This window comes from Rhinolophus sinicus, chromosome 7, assembly GCF_057876585.1.
Source record: "Rhinolophus sinicus isolate RSI-liver-muscle chromosome 7, RSI-T2T, whole genome shotgun sequence".
NCBI classification, from domain to species: Eukaryota; Metazoa; Chordata; class Mammalia; order Chiroptera; family Rhinolophidae; genus Rhinolophus; species Rhinolophus sinicus.
The window spans coordinates 39,147,862-39,172,286 of NC_142507.1; the positions used below are offsets into that span (position 1 = coordinate 39,147,862).

Consider the following 24,425-nt stretch of genomic DNA (forward strand, 5'->3'; position numbering starts at 1 on the left):
TATTGAATAAAAAAACATGAGAGAAAGACATTTCCTTACTTGAGTAGTGCCTTATCCAAACATCTTACTCCAAAATTATTGCTAGGTCCCAGATATCTTTATACAATTAAGTCTCAGTAATGTGAATTCCCACTTCATATAAACACTGCTTAACACAAGGTATGTGCTTGTTCCCTTAGTACTCTGAATTAACATTTTGAACACTTAATTTTTTGGGTTCTGTAAAAGGAACATTCTTAAGGTATTTTTGGCAGGTGCTTTGGCTAGTTTCACTGAATCCATTCATTAGTACAAGGGAGCATTTTCCACTGGTTGCAGACCAAACCTAAGCTAAAACTTACTGAGTAAACATTCCTGTTTACTTGTCATGGTAAATTATTTGATTTACGGTTGGAACTAGCTCGCTATACACAATAGTTTTGTTTGATAAATAAATTAATCAATAATATATAGGGGACAAGATAGATGATTGGAAATATGTTAAGGACAATATAACACTGTGAGGTTTCAAATAAAGTGAATTATAATATAATCTGTATAGCAATATCACAATTATCATCGTCATTTTCACCACCATCATTTTAATTTCATGTGAAATAGAAGTATCTCCTAGAAAATGAATATGAACATATGTCACGTTTAGTAATTATTTTGGTTATATCCTTGTATTAGTCAGGATTATACAGAGAAACAGAATCAATAGCTTGTGTATATATACAGAGATTTATTTTAATAAATTTGTTTACCTAATTATGGAGGTTGGAAGTTCAAAATCTGCAGTGTGGGACAGTAGAGGAGAGCCAGTACTGTAATATTCTCTCTTACTCAGGAGAGGTTCTTTGTTCTATTCAAGTCTTCAACTAATTGGATGAGGCCCATCCACATTAAGGAGGGCACTCCTCTTTACTCAAATTTCACCATAAATAGTTTGTGTGCAAGGCATGCCACCCTGCCTGTTTTTGGTTTCCACCCACAACTTCTAACCCCTACCCCGACTTGGAAGAGGCACTGATATTAGTCTACCTTAAGCCCTATTCTAATATGTGGGCAAGCAGTATCTTGTCCTACATTTCTCCCCTTCTCCACTCCTCTGCTTCCTTCCTATCTCCTCTTCACTTTGGCAGTTTTCTCCAAGCCCAGGGACTCCTCTCACTTTGCCTATTCCTGAGTGAGTAATAAACTTTTGAATTACTTGTGATCGCTGGCTCTGGTAAGGTGTGTTTGACATCTAATACCTTACACAAGAGGAATTGCAGACATGATAACTGGCCCAGTCAGGCAAGGGTAATAACAGTACAAAACGCTTAAGATGACCATTTTTAGACAGGAGAGTGCAGATGGTAAAACTTCTGGTTACTTACTCAATGCACAAGTGCACTAACACCACATATTTTGGATTTTAAAAAATTATTTAATTAGGGAATAGATCCAAGTTGGCAGAATAGATAAATGCTGTGCCTGCCTCCTCCCCTGAACACATTACAATTACAACTAAATTATAGAACAATCAACCTGGAGAACCATCTGAAGAAGTTTTCTGACTAAGGATATAAAGAAGAAGCCATGTTGAGCCTGGTAGGAGGGGCAGAAACACAGAACAGGCTGGCCCCAAACCTCCATGTGGCAGTTGAGAATCAGGAGAAATATATCAGCCACAAAGGTACACCCTAGAGGAGGGAGGGAGCCAAACCCCATACTAGGCTCCCCAGCCCAAAATACTGGTGCTGGGAAGATGAGCCCCGACAACATCTGGCTGTGAAATACAGTGGAGATTCCAACCATCTGGGTGAGAAAGAAGGCTGTGGGAAACCCAGGCATCCTCTTCAAGGCCCCACCCAGAGTCTCACTTGCTTGCAGTCACCCTGGGCTCCAGTGGAGGGACAGTGACTCATGGGGCATTGAAAACACACAGGGAGAGACTGAGTTGTGTGGCTTTGCAGAAAGAACTGGAGGAACAGTTGCCATTTTCGCCTTTTTCCCTGTGTGGAGTGTTTTTCCAGTGCAGCTGCCAAGCGGATGCCATCTTTCCTGTGTTGAGCACTCCCCCCACACCCATTGCCGAATCTCAATCTAAATTGGTTTGTTGAGCTCTGCTGCTTCACCCTGATGTCTTCCTGGGACCCCACCCTACCCAACTCCCCCAACACCGGAGGCATTTTCTCAGGGAGCAGCCAGCCCAGCCCACATTGCACTCTTTCTTGGCAAACTATCAGGATGGCAGAGACTGGCCTCCATGTGCTCTGAGACTTTTGCTGAGTAGCTCGAAACCAGCACTAGCACCAAACTAGAAACTATATTAACCTGGTGAATACAACTCTTTTCAGTCTAGTGACTCCCTGAGACACTGCCTCACCCACCTTGGGTACTGCACAAGGCTTTGTCAGTGGCTAAACCTTAAGGGAGCCAGAAGGTGGCAGCAGGCGGCTGGGTGTTCTGGCTTTTTGCAGAGCTACCTCTCCCACATGCCACCAGGTTTAGTACAAGCAGAGGCCAACCACAAATCACTTTGAAGTTACCACCAGGTAGTCCCTGGCTGGTCACAGGCAGTGGGTGACTGGGGTCTGTACTGGAGCCCTTCCCAAGAGGCCCCAGAACCAACATACTTGGAGGTTGGCTTCACATCACAGCAGAGCAACACCTAATTTTCTCCATAAGCAGTACATATAAAGGGTGGTCTCAACAGGCAGCAGAGTCCACTGTGGCAAATCCCACTCAGTGGGGTAGCCCTTTGAACAGCATCCCATAAGCTGTGATTGTGGCCAAACCCCACAACCAGTAAGCCTGAGGGTCAATCCCACCCGCTAGCAATCAAGGCTCAGATATATCATGAGGGCACACACAACCCACCCAAAGGAGACTCTTGGAGCACTGGCACAGGTGACCAGGGAGAGTTCCCTAGGGCCCCACAAGGCACCTAATACATAAGGCCACCTGGTCAAGACTGGGAAACATAGCAGCCCTACCTAATACATAGAAACAAACACAGAGAGGCAGCCCAAATGAGGAAACAAAGAAATACATCCCAAATGAAAGAACAGGAAAAAACTCCAGAGAAAGGACTAAATAAAATGGAGCAAGCACCCTATCAGATACAGAGTTTAAAACAATGGTTATAAAGATACTCGAGAAACTTAGTGAGAACAAAGAGATAGCAAATATAAAACAAGATATAGAAAATATGAAAAAGAATCAGTCAGAAGTTAGGAATACAATAACTGAAACGAAGAATGCACTAGAAGGAATTACTGGAAGACTAAATGAAGCAGAGGATAGAATCAGTGATTTGGAAGACAATGCAGCATAAAACACCCAATTGAAAAGCAAAAAGCAAAAAAAGAAACTTTTTTAAAGGATAGTTTAAGAGACCTCTGTGACAACACCAAATGTAACAATATTCACATCATAGGGGTACCAGAAGGAGACGAGAGAAAGTGAGGGATTAAGAACCTATTTGAACAAATAATCACTGAAAACTTTCCTACTCTGGTGATGGAAATAGACATATAAGCCCAGGGAGCATACAGAGTCCCAAACAAGATGAACCCAAACAGGCCCACACCAAGATACATTATAATTAAAATGGCAAAGGTTAAAGACTAAGAGAGAATCCTAAAAGCAGCGAGAGAAAGGTAACTAGTATCTTATACGGGAGCTCCCATAAGATTATCAGCTGATTTCTCAACAGAAACTTTGCAGTCCAGAATGGCCTGGCATGAAATATTCAAAATGATGAAAAACAAGGACCTACAACCAAGAGTATTCTACCCAGCAAGGCTATCATTTAAAATCAAAGGAGAGATAAAGAGCTTCTCAGAGAAGAAAAAGCTAAAGGAGTTCATTACCAGCAAACCAACATTACAAGGAACCTTAGAGGGACTTCTTTAAAACCATATGTGTATATATATACATACATATGAACATATGTATCTCCCAGGAAGACAGCAGGATGGAGCATCAGAGCTCAACAAACCAATTCAGATTGAGATTTGGCCCTGGGCATGGGGACAGTGCTCAAACAGCAAAGATAGCACCCGTATGGTGGCTGTACTGAAGAAACACCTCATATAGGGAAATAATAAATGGCAATACTACATATCTATCCACAATTATTTTCAATGTAAATGGATTAAATGCTCCATTCAAAAGACATAGGGTGGCTGAATGGACAGGAAAACAAACCCTTACATAATGCTGCCTACAAGAGATTCACTTCACATTGAAAGACACACAGAGACTAAAAGTAAAGGGATGAAAACGGAAAAAAATAAATAAATAAATAACACTGGAGTAGTAATAGATATACCAGACAAAACAGGCTTTAAAACAAAGGCTATAACAAGAGACAAACAAAGACCCAGTAATCCCACTTCTGGGTATTTATCCGAAAAAAACCCCAAACTCTAATTCAAGAGAACACCTGCATCCATATATTCATTGCAGCATTGTTTACAATGGCCAAGAAGTGGAGGCAGTCTGGGTGTCCATCAATGGATAAATGGATAAAGAGGAGGTGGTACATACATACAATAGAATATTACTCAGCCAGGAAAGGAAATCGGTTTTTGCCATCTGCAGAATTCATGGATGGACCTGGAAGGTACTACGCTAAATGGAGTATGTCAGACAGAAAAAGACAGATGCAATGTGATTTTGCTTATATACGGAATCTAAAGAACAAAATAAATAACAAAACAGAAACATACTCATAGATATAGAAATTATTTTGATGTCTGCCAGATGGGAGGGTGTTTGGGGACAAGGTGGAAAAGTGAAGGGATTAAGAAGTACATATTGGTAGTAACAAAATACTCATGGGATGTAAAGCATAGGGAATATAGTCAATAATCTGGTAACAACTATGCTCTCATATGGTGCCAGGTTGATACTAGTCAGGGTGCCAGGTGGATACTAGATCACTTCTTCAATTACATAAATGTCTAACTGCTAAGTATGCTGTACATCTGAACCTAATATCAAATAATATTGAATGTCAACTGTAATTGAAAATATTTTAAAAGGGCGAAAAGATGAAGGGGAATAAGAAGTCCAAATTTCCAGGTATAAAATAGATAAGTCATGGGGAATAATACAGTCAATAATATTGTGATCGCATGGTACGGTGTCAGATGGTTGCTGGACTTACCATGATGATCATTTCTTTAGGTTTATAAATGTTGAAAAATTATGGTGTACTCCTCAAACTAATACAATATTGTATGATAGCTATATTTTTAATAAAAATCTTTATACATAATTTAAAAATTAGGCCATCCAATGAATGGCATATATACTATGCATTTTTATGATATGTATTTCAAATGTAATATTACCAATGGCTTAAACAAGATAGAAGCTTAATCGCACACAAATGAAAGGCCCATGCTGGTATAGCAGTTGTGCTATACAAAATAATCAAAAGGTAAGCCTCCTTCTCTGTTGTGGTTTGTCTACCTCTGGGTTCCTAGATGGCTCACTATCACCTATACAAATTCTAGCTAGCAGTAAACAGGAAAGAGAGAAGGAAAGACATTTCCTTTTCCCTTAAGTTCATTACTTATAGGTGACAGAGATGATGTCTGCTCATATGCTATTGTCCAATACTCAAACACAACTAGCTTAAAGGGAGGCTGAGTATCTTTATTCTAGATGACCTTGCGTCTGGTATTATAAGAAGAAGGTGGAACATGAATGATGGGACATAAGTAACCAGCAGTGTTGACTACATATCTAATCTTTAACAATTCGGTATGTACGTATGTGTGTGATTTTGTGCCTCATACACATATATACATATTTAAAGGAAAAAGTATAATTCATAGCTTAACATTAATTACAATTATAACTATCCATCTGATATTATGGTGATATAATTAATACAACTTTGTCAATAAGGATTTGCTTTATGTCATAAGGCATACTAGATTCATTTTAATTTTGAAAATTTGAAATCACTGAAAAATTCCTCTGTGGATATGAAATCAATTATGCTGTTTATTCATTATTTTGTCATGTGAAAAAAAATCTTCATTGATAATTATGAACTACTGCCACAATTTTGCTTGTAACAAATCACCCCACAACTCTGAGGCATAAAACATCAATCATTTATTCTTGCTCATACATCTGCGTGGTTGCTGGAGGTTGTCTGATGTAGGCTGAATTTGGCTCCAAGCTGTAGTTTAGATCAAAGTCTGCTCTGTATATCTTTCTTGGATCAGTGGGACTACTGTGATACTTGGGACGTGTTCTTCACATGACAATAACAGAGGCACAAGAGGGCAAACTCGACTGTTACATTATGTTTTCTGGCTTTCATTTATGTCAATGTCTGTTAACAGTTCATAGACCACTGGTAAGCAAATGTTCAAGCCCCATACTAGGGGCTGACAAAGTACCTCTTTCCCACCTCGAGACATGGCGAGGGTGTGAATATACATTACTATTATAAGGAAGTGAAAATTGGGACCACTACACCAATCTGCCATAAGATCATATTGTACCACTCCAAAGTGCATGCAATTTCATGTTGCAGATTAGACTTATTCCTATAAATTAATTCATTTATTCTATATTACTTGGCTCTTATTATATGAGAGATACAAACGTTTTTTTTTTCAAAACATTTTAAGACGCACCTCCTGCTCTGTAGAAAAACAGTCTGGTGCAAGATTACAATGAAGTTAAAATCAGTTATAGTATAATGTGGTAAATTCAGCAAAAAAGATATGGAGAGGTCAATACAAATATGAGAAGAGGCATCTATTTCAGCCTAGAGAAAGGAAGAGTCTTGGGAAGATTTTGTGGAGGAAATGTTTTGAAAGGTTCTATAAAAAATTGGAATTAAATTTTATCAGTTATCTTTTGATGCATTAAAACTGCCCAAAGAACTCACAGAGGAATTTTACTCATGTCTTTGGGTTTGCTGTTGTGGCCCTGCTTCAAATGTTTTTCATTCTCTTCCTGGAGCTAGTCAGGGTATATTTTTCTCATGATAATGGCAAAGACCTAGAGAGACAGCGTGAATTCACAAACTCATCATTTTTTTTATCTCCTAAAATCCCATTGGCCAACACAAGTCACATGATTGAGCACTGTCACAATTGAGCCTTGTGACATCATATTGTGATTGAGGCAAGTCACAATATGAAGGAGTAGGGCAGGAAGTATACTCCTTTTTGTGTGTGGGTAGAATTGGAAGGTTGCAGGGCAACTGATTAAAGAGAGGGGAGAAAAGAATTAAAGCAAATAATGCAGCCTACCATATAAGTAAAAACATCACCAAAACCCCAATTTCCTACAAATACTGATCTATTTATCTATCCACATTAATGTCCATTTATATGTCTATAAATGAAAAAATGAATACATAAATACATAAAAATATGTATTTAGTCCATATCATGTGATAGGCACTATATGTTTGGATTCATTAATAAATATATATTATTAATACACACCACACTAATTCCTATAGCATTGGGAATGCTCACTGATTCCATGACCCATAATAATAACGACATTTATTTAGTGTTTACTTAGACTATTTATGCCATTTTTCCTTTTTTTCACAGAATTAATTTGTGATATAAATATATGGATTTATCAATTAAACCCTTTACTAAATTCTAAGTACCAATTTCTTTTATTAATCATAGTTATATAGGACTCAATTTTGTAGACTGGCTTTATTAAAGTACAATGACCATTAATAGCAACTAATAGGTTTTGTGTTTGTGAGTGTTTCAATGTTCACAGAGAATCAAGGCTTTTACTTTGTACCACAAGAAGAGTTTTATAGCAAAGTGGATTATCAGATCTCACCCATAGAGTCTAATGGTGTAGGCATGGGCTTGAAAACACCTAATTGAAATAAGTAGAATAATTTTAACTATGTTGTTAAAAAGCAGGCCTGTGATAGTCCAGGTAATCCTGGAACACACTTTGAGAAACACCAGTTTCAGGTTTAGGAGCTCAATAGAAAAGGTATGAAGATAGCCGATAACAGCAGACAAAAATAGACCTCGATCTTTTGCTATTTTTCTGACATGTTACTTTGAACATAATATTAAAAAAATGCACTAAGTGATTATGTTTAAAGCACACTTGAACTGGGTAAATTAAGATGCAGGTTATCTTTTTATTTCATTAGCATTTGCAATGATTCTGTGGATATTTAGTAGAATTTTTTAATTGGAAGTCATAAATGAGATGCTTTTCAGATGCTTCTTGATTTTGACTTAGCAGAATTAAAGACTTTCAATAACTTGCTTTCTCACTCTTCTATTGTTAAAATGTTCTTAAGTATCATGACAAATACTTCTAATTCTAATTCTTTTCTAATATATCTAACCTGCTATAAATAATTAGTATAGTTGAATAAGCTTCCTTGCTGTTAGCTTTCTATAAAAGTGGCAGCGAGCAATATTCTTAAATTGAGACATTTGATGTGAAAATCTGATAAGTGATTACTTAATGAAATATGTAAATCCAAGCAACTGGATATGCTTAGTGTCAAATTAACTACAAGATTTAGCTTCAACAAAATTTAAAAGTTATAACAACACAGTAATAACCAAACATTATTACATTATGACAAAGTTGATCATTCATTCATTACAATAATAGTAGCTAACATTCTTTGAGCTCTTATAGGCACTTTACATATATTATTTCATTAAACCCTCATAGAAATTGCTGAGCTTGATATTGTAATTATTTTACAGATGCGGTTCAGAGAAGTAATTTCTCATGATCACAGAATAATTTAGTTCTGTTTTTCCTTACCCATTAAGCCTATCTATGGCTTAATATCATAAACGTAAGTCTGTTTTTCAATGATGAAATATTTTGGGCAACAAGGATCCAGATTATTTGCTACTAAATTATAATGCCCTTAATTATCTTATGCATTTACTCATTACATACTAATTAAGCAAGTAAAATGTGCAAGAAATTACCATAGGAACTGGGGACAAATATATAAAAAGGAAGATATGGTTTACTACCATCATAAATCTTTCAATCTCAAAGGTTTTTTGTTTGTTTGTTTGTTTTGTTTTGTTTTCAGTCAGTCTGATAGGTTTAATAAACATTCACTGACTGACTGAATGGCTGACAAATGGAAGTAGGCCTGCCCATCTTTCCCCTATAAATTTTTGTTTTTCTACTGTTTGCCTGAAAACTACAAAAGGGAGGTTTTTAGAATTGTTCATAAAGATAGGTATTTGAATAAAGAACTAAAGAAATAACCTATAAATAAACTAAATCCATCAGTTTCTTTTGGTTGCAACTGACAGGAAATGTAACAAAGTTGGATGTCACAGAAAAGGAGGGATACTGGCTAACATATGAGGTGTGATGAAAAGATATGGTGAATGTTTAAATTTTAAAAAATATCACAGTAAAATATACATTGTCATTAATCCCCCTCAAAATACAGCCCCTTGCTTCTAACCCACTTATCCCATCATTCTTGCCAATTTCTGAAGCGATTCTGGAAGTCCTCTTTCATGAGTGTCTTTACTTCATCCTTCATCATGACAACACTGCGTGTCACACATCACTTCTGGTATGGCAATTTCTGTCAAATAAAAACATTGTGGTGTGTCCTCATTCACCTTATTCACTAGATCTGGCACCGTGCAACTTCTGGCTCTTCCCCAAGGTCAAAATGATGATGAAAGGTAAACATTTTGTATCAATTCAGAACATCAAGGAAGCCACGACAGCACAACTAAAGGCACTCATGAAAAAGGACTTCCAGAACTGCTTCAGAAAGTGACAAGAACAATGGGATAAGGGTTTCAAAGCGAGGGGGGAGGGGTGTATTTTGAGGAGGATTAATGACGATGTATCTTTTACTGTAATAATTTTTTAATTTTACATTCATTGTATTTTGTGATCACACCTTGTAAAGGAACAATATAGAGGTATCTCTATCATTAGGACAGGAACAAAATTGCACCAGGATCAATTTGCAGGATCTTCTCCCTTTGGAGGCCCTGATCTTAGGCCATGTCCCTCTAATTAACAAAATGCCTTGCTATTTCAAAGGCACTCATTGTCAGATCAGCAAGCCCAGTGTTGATGAGAGGATCTGCCATGCCATTAACAGCAGAAGTCCTGAAATGTACTTTAATTGGATTAATTCTTCTGCTCACCCCTGAAACAAGATCAGTGTCCAAAACGTGAGTGCTTCAAATCAATGAATCTAGTTCTGAAGTAAAGAGCGGTAACTCTATTCAAACCTCATGGCTGAGAAATGGCAAAGTGGGAGAAATTCCCCATATAAGTATTAGAAGACATTTGCAAATATTTTTTGATGGGGGAGGCTACGCTTTATTTGATATAGAATAGGCTGCCAGTTTGCTTAATTCTAGATAACTGAGATATGGCTGAATAATTCTACTGACCAAATACATTCACTAAGCAAATATTGACTAAGTGCCAGATATCTATTTTTCAGGTATACCATAAAAAATACTCATAAGAGAATAAACTTTGTTTTTTGTCTTAATAGCAATTCTGACTTAATAAATTATTATGTTCAATCTGAATTGTATTTTTATATAGCTGAAACTATATAAAAAGTTAAAGCTTTTTAAAGCTTGATAGATAGATGCAGAAGAAACCTTTAAGCTCACCTTTCCTTTTTTTTAAAATTGGAGAAAAAGTAACAGGCCTTTTGATTATAAGAAGGTAAAGCAAAGATCCTATTCTGGAATAAAAAGTTTACAAAGATGAAGAATTAGTTGCTTTGTATAATATTGTAAGTACTTCCTTTACTGTAAGAGAGCTGCATTAATGTTGACTATTTCCTTTATGAAAACAGATCTTTGCTAAATTTGAATTAAGACAATGTCTCTGAAAAACTATTTGGAGGAGATATGATATCTATGTGTCTTCTTATTCTTATTCAAACAGTTACCCATAAGAGATAGATCAAAACAAGATACTAGATAAAGGCTAGAAGGGAAAAACTGACCTCAAACAGATGGAGACTATGGGGCAGGACTATGAGTACTACAGCAAACATGGATTGTTCAACTGTAACTTCCTCATGTGGTATTATTTTACATTGGGAAATTTAACAGTGTTGAATGATCATTGTTAGGCAATGTTTTAGTTTGGAAGTGATGGAGTGGATTCATGAGTGTTCTTTTTATTATTGTTAGGCTCTATAACATTAATGTTACATATATTCTTTTGTACCTATCTAATACTATATTTTAAGATATAATAAAGAAAAATAATAAAGGGATTAATTAAGTCCATGCACCAGGATCCTATAAAACATGATTTGAAGAATAATGTATAATCACACAAAAAGATGTTTGCAATAATACATTACTAAAAATTACAAAGTATTATGAATGATAACATTCAATTTTTATAAATACATGTTTATAATATAGGTAGATAAATAAGAGGAAGGAATTATACTAAATTGTTAACAAAGTTTATCATAGTGGATGGGGTTATGTGTTTCTTTTTCTAAACAGTTTAGTTTAAACAATAAATATATACCATCTTTGGAAAATAGTAAAGAATTCTTAATTTCAACTAAGTTATAGTTTGAGAAAAAATATGAGTTCTTAGAGTGACTAAATCTAAGATATTTGTGAGACAGTAATATATTTGAAAATTTTACTTGGAGGATGCATTCTCACTATAATAGCTCAACTCATGAATACTCTCTCAAGCTGAATATAAAGTAATTTTATGAATCAGGTTTAAAAGAGAAGGTGGGAATAGTGTAGAGGAAATAGATAGGAGGCAGAAGTCAATGCAAGACTCAGAATTCATACTACAAGTCTTCCCCTGATGCAATAAATCACTTTCCCTGAATGCTTTTTTCCACTTTGAATCCTTTACCCGAGAAGGACTGTGACTAGGTCTGAATCCCTGTGAATATTGCTAATGGTAGCAAGGTCTGGGTTAACTTGAAAAAAAATAATATTAATAAATAACTTATAGTTCTTTCATTTTAAGACATTCTAATCAAATACAGAATTAAGTAATAGATAATCACCTTTCTTACTAAGCAGAAAGAAGGAAAAAAATATTTTCTTTACGAGTTGAAAAAAAATTAACCAAGTTTTTTTAGCCAGTAATACGTCATATCAAGACACAAAGGGGAGAAGAATATAAAAAAAATACATTATTGTTTTTCTAAGTCTACTTTTTAAAGTAATTTTTTCAATAAATAAATAAGAAAATAATTATACTTTGCAAATATTATTATAATGAAAACTATTACTACTGTCTTAAAGTACTATTATTCATTTTCGCATGTCTACATTTTGAATATATATTTGGTAAATGTAATTTACCAAAGCATGTACACATATGTAATCAATTTTAATTAATTGGTATTTTAAAAATTAATTTTCAGAATCCAAAAAATTTGATCATTTAGAATTTGTCTCATTTGTAGGCTCTTCAACACTTTCTTTTCTATCTTTTATACCAGGCGCCTGTTGGCCATTTTGCTAAACAAAGATGAAATTAGGATACCATTTTCTTTTCCCAAAACTGAGAGTTTTCACATTGAGAGTTGGAAGAGAACAAAAACGATATGTGTTTCACATCAATGAGTGACCATAATCAGAAAAAAAGTTCTTTCTCAAGAATAAATAGAGGGTCTAAGACACAGAGCAACTCCTGTCCCACACAAAATCATAATAGATTTTAGAATCAGTACGTAAAGGGTTTGAGGTGGAAAGAAGTAGAAAACTCTTATGAATAATAAATACTATAATAGAGACCTTCCTAAATGTTGTTGTTTAATTAAAAAAATTATGAATAATGTAATAAGGTGTTTGTGGAATGACAGAAATGCCAAAATGCATTACTATGTAAAAGGTGAGCTAGTTAGACTAGAGCACACAATGGAATGAAGGAGAATAACATAGAGGTAGTTCTTATTTTATGATTAAACTTTCATCTTCCTGTCATTCTACCAGCCTAAAAAACATTATATACATATAAATATAATGTGTATAATGTTCTTACCATACCCTGCGCTCATTCTTCAGTTTATGAGGGCTGAATGCCAGCAACATTTGCCTTGCCTAGAACAAGCTTGCCATCTAGTGACAATGACTGATATCTACAGAATATGGAAATGAATTTAAGTGCACACCAACATGCACGCATTACCTCAAAACTTAAACTGTTCTTTTTATTTTTTTTTTTTTTTTAACAATTTATAGAGCTCCTATTATGAGTTGGGGTCTGGAGATACAATAGCGGGGGGGAAATTAATATGGTTCAAAAAAATCCAGTAGGGAAGATAGACATTATTCAAATAATCACCAATGAAATGTAAAAATATAACAACACATATAACAACTCTGTGCCAGATTAATTCATTTAATACTCATACCAAGCCTATGAGGAAGACAGTATCTTCATTTTACAGATCAGAAAAGTAGGCGGAGAAGTGAAGTAACTTCCCCTAGGTCACACACAAGAAGAGGAATATATACCCAGGCAGTTTCACTCCCAAATCTATGCTTTTAACCACCTCTGAAAGTAAAACTGAATTTTTGATATATGTAAGCAAGATAAATATTGGACAACATTCACTCACTCAACCTCCTACAATGTGCCAGGTACTATTTTTGGCCTGTGGATAGAGAAGCAAACAGGACAATAACAAGAAAAACACTCTAACCTCATGGAGCTTATATCATAAACATACACGCGTGTGTGCACACATTCACACAAGCATTAATATATAATTTCTAGGCTGTTATATGTCAAGAAATTAATACGGCAGGATAAGTGACTAGTGGTGGATAGGTGAGGAGACACACTATTTCCAGAGCAGTCATGGAAGTTCTGAGGACAGGACATCTGAACAGAGACTGCCTAAATGTCAGGGATGTGAGCATCTGGAAGGAGAATCCTAGGGCAAGAGATAGCAACATAAAGGCCATTAGGAAGAATTCTATTTCTCATTCTGTGCCTCCACCCCACCACCTCCTCCCATCACTGCAGTAAGAATGACTAAAGGGGAGTGCACAAAAAACTGAGAAGTAGGATATGAGATCGCAGAAGTACCTAGAAAGGCTTTAGAGGACATGATAAAGACTTCAGATTTTATTCCAAGTGTGATGGGAAACTAACTGAAAGTTTCAAAAAGGGAAGTAACATGATTAAATTTATGTTTTTTTAAAGATCACACTAGTTACTGTGAGGAGAGTAGACCGTAGGGTGTGTAGAGTGGAAGTAAGGAAACTGATTAGAAGATTATTGCAACACTTCAGGTAACAGATTATAATGAAGTCTAATAATCAATCAAATCAAACTTACAAATAACTATTAATACAGAGAAAACCGTGTCATAATAGAAGGTACAGTATATAGGAAATCAAAGGAAAGGTCACATTTAGATGAGGATCAAGAAAATCATCCAAGGGTGGCATATGCAGCATATCTAAGAACACAGAACCAAGACTATATGAGTATCTTCAAGAAAGAATAAATAGTTCAACTTCATTGTAGCATAAGGTGAATGTAAGAGTGAAACATGACTTTGAGTCAAATAATGGAGAGATTCAAAGGATTAGGGAAATAAAAATGAATCTGTCGTGCGGGGAGGCCTGCGGGGTCTCTTGCTCCCGCTCCCCACACAAGAACGCAGGATATGGTGAGGCCAAAAAGGAACACCCACGGAGCCATAGACAGGGGAGTCATACCACTATGGTCTCACTGGAGGCTGGGTTCACTGGATGTGCGACCTGCTGTCCGTTTTGTCTGCAACCCACCGAGGACTCTCTTCGACTCTCTTCGACTCTCTTCGACTCTCTTCCACTCTCCTCCTCTCTCCTCCACTCTCCTCGGCTCTCCTTCGTAGCTGCAGCAGTTATATTAGTGGCCAATGGCTCAATGGCTCAATGGCTACAGCTGACGGCCAATCAGCCACACCTGATGGCCATCTACTACCCGAGGCAGCACCCCTCCACGTGAGGCCGAGAGCCTGTAAACTACTTTCTGGGGCTCTGCCCCCACAGAATCTTTCCTTTATTTATTCTTTTTTTTTCACATGCAGGTTTCCATCCATGTTGGTGCGTCTTTTTAAATGTTCCTGAGAGTGTTGGGTACAGAAAATGTTATTCAGAAATAATTAATAAATCTGCTCAAAGACCACCAAATTGTGACACATCCATAGTCTGACAAAGTTAGGTTTATTCATTTGCTGCAGTAAGAGATTCTACATCAGGTGGTTGGTTGCTGGTTTTTATTCTTGTTCTTTTTCTTGTTGCTGCTTATTTATTTAGTGACTTTCCTAGACTAATTCTTATTTCCTTCAGTGTGTAGCTTCTGAGTCTTCAAATAGCCTTCTTCCTTTTAAGTTCTTGTTTTAATTTTTAGGCTAGGCTTCTTAAAAACCAAACCTGGGTCATTATAATTTGATGGTCAGCCAATGATTGGTCAGCAGTTTGGGGTGTTTTTTTGTTTTTCACTTTTTGTTTTTGCCTTCCTTTTTACACTTTGCCTAAGTTATCTGTGTAAGAAGGCATGATTTAAAACTTCAGGCAGTTTACAAGACAGCCTGGCTTTCACCTCCACTTGAGCAGGGCCTCGGGGTCAATTGGAGGTGAGTTGCTTTCTCCTTTCCCTGGTCTTTCCTAGTCAGGCACACAACCCTACATATATGCACAATATTATATGTCCCCAGGAATTTGTTGGAACTTTTCAGTTTCCTATGGTTGTCTTGTTCTCCATTATGACCTTTGAAATTCTTAGCCTTGCTCTAGTTTATCCCAAATGAGATCACAACTTTAGGTAGCTAAGATGTTGCCACCTGTTTGCTATTGTTTAAGTATGGGGGTAGGTCCCCCTCCCACCTTGCTGAGCTGAGCTCTGAGTCAAATCACCTAGCTCCCACACTCTGAAAATACAGAATTTCCCAGGGAATTTCAAGTTGGGCAAAATCTCGACTGTTCTCTGATGCATGGTATATTTAGTGAGTCTCCAGACACTGCAAGATCATTCCGTTGTTGGCAAAGCTACCAACTTTGGCTCACAAGTCACTGAACAGGGTGGGATAGGGCATGAAAAATAACAAGTTTAAATGTCACAGACCCTGCTGCTTTATCCATGTTCAGTTGTGACCCCACTGTTTTGCCAAGGTACAGTAGTTGCTGTTGGAACTACAATTTTGCGATCTATGATTCTGGTTAACTGAAGAGTTCTGAAATGGTTGATTTTAGTTGTTTTACCTGTGTTTTCATTATTTTAGAGGGAGAATGAGTTCACCTAGATCCTTACTCTACTATTCAGGGAGCTGAGACCTCAACCTACTTTTTTAAGAGACATTTTTGGCCCAATAAAAAGAATTCATTTTTAATTAATTGACATCTATAATAAAAACAAAAATTATTTAAATAAAAATATTAGAAAATTAAATCTATGCCATAACAAAGATGAGAAAAATAACCCTATCAACAAAACCCTGATTAAAAGGAGAGAGATTTTACCCAAATAATAATAATTAAGAAAAAGAGATTCTACATCAACAGAACTATGGGGCATTTCACCAAAGCAAAGCAAGGAAGAAGAGTCAGTGTTCTTATTGGTTTGGGGATAAGGCAGAGCTTAAGTAAAATTTAAATGACTAGTTCTGATAGGTTGAAAGCAAGCCTGGCTGGTTGGGATCAGGACTGGATTGAAAAGTGGGCTTAGGGTGCTGTTTCCTTGGAAACTATAAAGTTAAGACAAATGTGAAATCTTGTATCTGAAAACACATTATCTAAAGCTTTACGCCCAGGTAGAAAATCGAGTCTGCTTTGCTGTGTTAAAGTGACCACATAGCTCAGCTCCCCAAGCAATATGGGGATATTCCCATCTCACTAACATGACTACAAAAAGCAAAGTTTCTCATAGTCTATGATTTCAGGGAACAGCTTTTTCAATGCTATGCCAGTAGAGTTAATTAACAAAAGAAGTTTCATTTTCCTTTACATTTTTACACCACTATAGCTTTTAACGTTAATATCTGATTGATTTTTATTATTATTTTAAAATAATTTATTATACTTTAAAATGAAAAGAGAAAAAAAGCAGACAAGGATCTTTAAGGAAACACAGAATACAACAATCAAAATATATTGATTTAAACATGTTTAAAATACTAAGTATATACAATTCCAAGTATTCAGTATTTTTTTTAAAATAGTAATGTATTTAGTTATAGATCAAGAAAATTAGTAGGATTAGGTGTTTGATACTAGCAAAGCAATGCTGGAAGACCAGACTTTGGTTGGTGAGCACACAATGGAATATACAATGATGTATTATAAAATTGTACACCTGAAACTTATGTAATGTTATTAACCAATGTTACCCCATAAATATTTGATTTATTAAAACACGGATTTAAAATCCTCGTTGTGCCTAAAATGTTGAAGTTCAGTTTAAGAACACGGTAAAGCAGGAGCATGCCTGTCTTGGGAATTAATGAGGAGGAAAGAAGAGAAGATTACAGAGGTGAATGGGGACAAACTGTCATTTCCTCAGGCCACTTGTGACCTAGTCAAAGAGCTCTGAGCCTTCCTGGAAAGCAAACGACATCTAGGCCAGCAAATCACTGTAGGAGATAGCTGGACTCTATGTGGATGGGTCTTACCAAAGAAGGCTATTTGCTTGGGCAAATGGCTCCAAGTGATAGAAGCAGTAACTGAAAGAATCAAACATGGTCAGCCAGAAATTACATCACCAATATCATGAAACTGTATGGCAGAGATCTTTCAGGACCCTTGAAAGGACCACCAAAATGCCCCATATATTTAGATGTCTGTCATAAGAGAGGAAATCCACAGCGAAGAGAGAAAGTGGAGCTTAGGGCAGAAAGAGAAGGAGGTAAAGGAACAGAGAAAGCTTTCCCACTGTAGGTTCTTTTAGAGAAGTGCATAAGCTTAGAAGTGAAATTGGTATTTTAATTGGATTCGAAGCGAATCTTTATGAAAAATAATGGCTTGTTTCAAAAATCGAGATAAATAAGAAAGGTAATGGATATGTCAAGAAAGGGAAATCTAATAAAACACATTTGAAGCTGTAAAATAAAGATTTTTGGGGGTAAGTCCATGTGATCCTCCTAATTCAACCAGTGAGCTGATTACATTCAGTTGCTTTCATTTCTATAAGAAAGATTCTGCTATGGACTGAATTTTGTTCCCCCAAATTTCGTATGTTGAAGGCCTAATCCCCCATATGATTGTACTTGGAAATGAGGCCTTTGGGAGGTAATTAAGTTTAGATGAGATCATGAAGGTAGGGCCATTATGAAGGAACTAGTGCTCTTATAAGATGTGACGCCAGCTCTTTCTCTCTCTCTCTCTCTCTCTCTCTCTCTCTCTCTTTCTCTCTCTCTTCCCACCATGTGAGGACACAGCTAGAAGAAAAGCCAGGAAGAGAGCTCTCCAAGAACCTGACAATGCAGACACTGTGATCTTAGATTTTTATCCTCCAGAACTGAGAAAATAAATTTTTGTTCTGTAAGCCACCAGTTTATGGTATTTTGTTATGGCAACCCAAGCTGAGTATCACAGAGTCTGAAAAGCAGAACTACTGAGTTATAAGGAATGTTTACATTTTATTTGAATAAATGTTAAGATTTATTTTTATGAAAACTTGTGACAAAAGTTTGCCCTCATATGAACACCGACACATGATTTTATGGCTATGTAAAATGTTTTTGTTTTGTTTTTTGTTTTTACACAGGGAATAAATCTACAAATGACAATGGGTGGGATCTACACATAATCATTTCACAATAAGTAATAGAGGAAGATAGTGACATTTTGTCTTTGATCAGGGTGGTAGTTTTGCAATGAAATCTTTAGCCTATTTTCTTAAAATCATCACGCAAGTCAATGAATATGTAATCCCTAGTTGCCAGAAGGATGTATTTTAGTTTCTTGTGAATAACATTTATATTTTAATATTCAGTGACCATTAATTTATTTGTAAGGAACTATGTTAATGCTTGAAAGGTACAGAGATGAATATAGCAATTTCTTCTTCAAGAAGCTTATCAGTAATAAGGAAATTATACACACAATTAATTATAATAAAATCTGTAGTGATTTCTACTACAAAAAATAAATAGGATGAAAACATAAATTTTGCCTTGGGAAAAGGAAAAATCTTGATAGTGGTTGCATGAAACTGCTAAGTTTTGGGGTGGTTAATTACTCAAATAGCCAAAACATTGACAGTTGTCCTTTTCAGTTTTTTGATCCCTGCAATACAGAGAAGAGACTAGAGAAGCAGACATGATGTTGATTGATAATGAACAATTTTAGTGAAAAGGTAATATTTGAGCACCTGAGGAAAGTTAGGGAGCTAAACATGTAGATATCTGAGCAATGACGATTGGATTTAGTAATGTGAGGGTCATTGGTGACCTTGAAAAGGGCAATTTCAGTACAGTAGTGGGGTTGTAAACTTGACTGAAATAGACTAAAGAGAATATGGGAGCAGAAAATTGGAGACAACAAATATAAACCACTATTTCCAGGACTTTTTCTATATAGCTTTCCCCTACTATCCAAAAGTAGAGCATTCTTATGATACCTTTCATGAGCTGAAATGGTGTCAAGCAAAGAACGAATTACCATTAATTTATATGGGAAAAATTTTTGAGGAGTCCCAGACCCCTACCAAATCACACAAAACAACACATAAAACCTAAAATAACACTAACATACAGTAATAACAGTAATGATGTGATAAATATACAGTCTATGTAAAGTAGAAATAGTATTTGTACAGTGTAGTTTCATTTAACAGTGCTCACTGGAAAACAGTGTACCTGCACTTACCTCTATAATTGCTTGCTGCAAAACAAACACCGACCACTATTTTCGCCTTTTTTCTTAAAAGTGAAAATCCTCTTAGGATTTCTTTTGGTTAGTGAAAAATGGCACTAATGTGTCTTTTATAAAATCCAAGTGGTGTAGAGCAAACTTATGACAAGCAGGGGATACCTGTAAACAGAAAGAGGTGGAGTGGTAGCTGGAGAGGTAAGTGGGAACAAGAGGTTTTATTACTGTCTGCTTTGATGTTTTTAACAAAAGGATAAATAATAGCATATTTATACACTGATGAGAATGATTCAGTAAAGTACATGAGAAGTCTTCGCGACTGAGAGGCTGGCTTAACCAAGGAGCACAGACATAAGTAGAATTGATGGGAATAGAAGTCCTCAATTTTTTTCAATGAGATTAAAAGACAAGGTTATCATCTAAGCGTAAAGGTGGGAAGAAGGTGTAAGGTCAGAGGGAAGAGGAGATAATATGGAGTCAAAGATTTGTTAGACTCAGGCTGGAGAGAAAGTGAGCTAGAACAATAGGAGAGATGGTGTGTTTTCAAAACCAAGAGAATATAGTGTTTCAAAAAGACAGTGGTCAAATGTGTCAGGTGCTGCTTAGGAGTTAAAATGAGAACTGAAAAAGCCACTGGATTTAGCAACTTGGAGGTAACTGCTGAGCCTAGCAAGAACTACTCTATGGACTGATAGGATCCGATGAAAGATAAGTGCATAGTGAAGTGAGGAGAAGGTGAAGGAATTAGGATAATTTATGTCTATCTCTAGAAGTTTGGCTGTGAAGGGGGAAAATAATGCTTTTGACAAGAAGTTAGGAGGAGTGGTGAAATGGGTGAAGGGGGTAAAAAGGACAAACTTCCAGTTATAGAATAAGTCTTGGGAATGTAGTGTACAGCATGATGACTATAGTTAATGCAATATTGCGTATCTGAAAGTTGCTAAGAGATATTAAAAGTCCTCATCATAAGAAAAATAAATTTGTAACTATGCATATATAAGGTGACTTATTGTGGTGATTTCACAATGTATAAAATACCAAATCATTATGTTGTGCAACTGACACTAATATAATGTTATATGTCAATTATACCTTAATTTAAAATAAAATCAGAAAAGTACGGAATAATCTCCTTTCTCCATTTCAATTCTCTGAGGCTTTCCAGAAATAGGCCCAAACAGTTCCCCTGGCTTCATGTGAAAAAACAGGGCGTTTGGAGAAAGAAAAGAAGATGTAATAGGGATGCCCAAATATACACATGGCTGAGTGAAAAAAAAAACACTGAGGACACAAACCAAAGGAGAGGCCATAGGGGGGGAAAAAAAGCTACACATGTCTGAGAAGTACTCAGTGATACAGAGGGATCTGATGAAAATGAATCCTAGAAAACCACATTACTAGAGGCCTCCATCAAGAGATATAACCAGAGGGAATCGGAGTGAGATAAAGAACCAACATTTGGTCATGAAGTCAGATACTCCCAAACTCCACTAACTTTCCCCCCTTCCACCCCTAATGAAGAAAATCAAAACTAAAAAGGAACCAGATTGACTGTTCTCAAACTGTGTGCTGAGATGTCCCAGGTACCTCAAACACCTCACAGGGGTATTATGGAATATTTAAATATTTGATGGAAATGCAGTGAGCCTGATGTGGAGGGTAAGAACTGAGACCTTAACAGAGTTGACATTTCAAAGCAGTTTGGACTGATAATAACTAAAAATGACCAAGAAAGTATTAAATCTACCTGAGCTATTGTCAAGGGAAGGATAGGAAGATTTAACTGAATATAACTAAAAGCAATTAAGTAGAGAGAAAATAAAATTCTGTCATGTTACTATCCCACTGTGTTGTGATACCTCAATTATAGCAAATAAAGACCATTAAACTTAATCTTGCTGGTCCACGTAGCAATTCTTGACCATAGGAGGCAGTGGTAAATATTAAAGTTAATCCACTCATGCATTCATTCATTAAACATATATTTATATGTCTACTGTGTTCTAATCATTTTACTAACCATAAGAGACACAGGGAAAAGCCTGCAAAGGATAGTGTTTAAAGTAGCATGCCTGCGACAATCACAGTATATGCCTCTACATTGTCTCTGTTTTTTCTCAAAGCATTTATTACTCCCCAAAGGAACTTATTTACTTGTACTTATCTACATATTTTTGGTCTGTCTTTACTACTAGAATTAAGAGCCAAGAGAGAAAGGATTGTCTTGTTCTTCCTCTTCCCTCAATTCTCAACATTGCCATGCCTCATGGATCGATACTGGGCCCCTTCCCTTTACCTACACTATCTTTTAACCCTTGGATGTAAATACTGAATGTGTTGATGCCACATATGTATCCAGCGTTGACATGTCTCTGAATGCCATACTTACACATGTAATCGCGTACTTGAAACATGGATACTGAATAGGTACTTTGAATTTAACATATGTTCCTCCCTCCCCCATCCTCCACCACAATACCTAACAGTTTCCTCACACTAAATAGCACATCATCCACCTAGATGGTGGGTAGTTTGGGGCACTAGTCAAAAATCTAGAATTCATCCTTCATTACTCTTCTTCATCTGCAAGTCTATCAGTTCTATTTCCAAAATACATCTCAATTCTATTTCCTTCTCTCCTTCTCTACTGCTACCAAACTATTTCAAGCAGTGTCTTTTGCCTGGGCTACTGAAGTAGCCCAACTGGTCTTCCTGCTTCTACTCTATTTTTCACACTGCAATCAAAGAGAAATTTTCATATCTAAAATTTAATCATCACACACACATACCCACATACACTCAACCCTACTTAAAAAAAAAATCTGTCAGTTTCCAATTGCTCTTCAGATAATCAAGACTCCAAACAAACCTATAGTAAGTAGTCTCATGGTCTGGCTCTCTACACCTGTCATTTTGGGAGTTTTTTGCATGTTTTTTTTTTTTTTTTTTCTAGTTTTTATTAATACCTATCCCTTCCCTGCTCCACAGGGAACTAATTAAACTAATGCCCCTTGAGAGCAGAACTTTGATGTATTGTTTGATGTACTGTCTTTAACATCTAATCATGTAGCAAATAGTCATGCATAATGTTTCCATCAATGACAGACTGCATATACAAGGGTCCCATATTATAATGGAGCTAAAAAATTCCTATCACCTAGTGACATCACAGCTATTGTAATGTCATAGCACAATGCACTTAATACGTTTGTGGTGATGCTGGTATAAACAAATCTACTGTGTTACTAGACATATAAAAGTATAGCATATACAATTATGTATAATACATAATACTTGATAATGGTAATAAATGACTATGTTACTGGTTTATGTATTTACTATACAACACTTTTTATCATTATTTTAGAGTATACTGTTTATACTTACAAAAACAGTTTGCTACAAAATAGTACAGCAGCAGCTTCATACATCTCAAGTTTACCATGTCTCTTGATTGCATCATGTTCTCTTGCGATTGCTTTAATCTCTGGTTGTTTTGTACAGGCTTATAGCCCAGGAGCAATAGGCTATAACCATATAGGCTACATGTGTAGCAGGCTACCTCACCTAGGTTTTCTGTAAGTGCACTCTATGATGTTTGAACAATGAAACTGCCTAATGATACATTTCTTAGAATGTGTGTCTGTTGTTTAGCAGCGCATGACTGTAAAAAAGAGCAGCAGCAGGCACCCTAGGCCTGAAGACTGTAGCAGCTGCATCTACCATAATACTTCTCTCTAGAATCCTTGAGGCCTCACTGCATGGAGTGAGGGATACCTCTCTGCCTCACTCCATTCAGGAACTAGGCAGTATGGTGGCTCACAGCGTGACGCCCAGTCCCACTGGCAGGGTCAGAGCCCAGCTCTGCCATTTACCAGCTGTGTGACTTAAACATCTTTGTACATCAGCGTGTATCCTCAAGTGTAAAATGGTAAAGTTGTGAGGATTAAATATGTGAACACATATATATATAAAATTAGGATATCGCTCCCGAGAAGCCACCAGTTCTGTGAAGTGAACGAACACTGGCCTGAGTTCCTATCAGGCTACTTCGTACGTGCACGATGATTCCAGAAAACAAAACACTTTGTTCCTTAAACTGAGCTCTCCTGACTAAGCGGACCCTACGGAGCTGAAAACATAACTTGCTTCACTAGCCCAAGATTGTAAACCCACACGCTACAATCCTACACCAAATCCTGCTCTCCTCTCCAAAACGCAGTCAAATATTCGAGTGTTAGTAATGCGCCAGGATCAGGAACCCAGCACCGCGAGCGCCTCCTCACAGCGCTGGCGCCGCGCCCAGCCCCGCTCCCCGCTCGCACATGCGCTGCAGAGATTCCTTCTGTCCTTGGGTTTCCAACCTCTTTCCTTCCCTTGGTTGGTCTTTCGTCTCTGTTCCTTCTTTGACAACTTTTTAAAGCCTAATGTCTCTTTCGGGCGAATTTTTGCTTTTAATACCTTCAGCAGCTACCTGGAGTTTTAATCACGTTGTTTTCCCACCACTGTAGAACGTCACCCAACAGTCTGGGCAACCGAGCTCTGAAGAGAAGTCACTGGTCTGTGGAGCAAGTCTCGCGAGAAGTC

The 24,425-nt window shown here is 36.7% G+C and overlaps 1 long non-coding RNA gene across 1 annotated transcript in view; it reads right to left on the reverse strand.

Annotated features, from left to right (window-relative positions):
* LOC141568678 (uncharacterized) overlaps positions 1-24,423 on the reverse strand; it is a 219,571-nt gene extending 195,148 nt beyond the window's left edge. Inside the window, exons 1-2 of the long non-coding RNA XR_012491881.2 lie at positions 24,300-24,423; positions 19,836-20,000 (exon numbers count right to left, since the gene is read on the reverse strand). This is a non-coding gene — a long non-coding RNA (uncharacterized LOC141568678). The remainder of the gene's footprint in view (positions 1-19,835; positions 20,001-24,299) is intronic.
* Between the last annotated feature and the right edge of the window lie 2 nt (positions 24,424-24,425).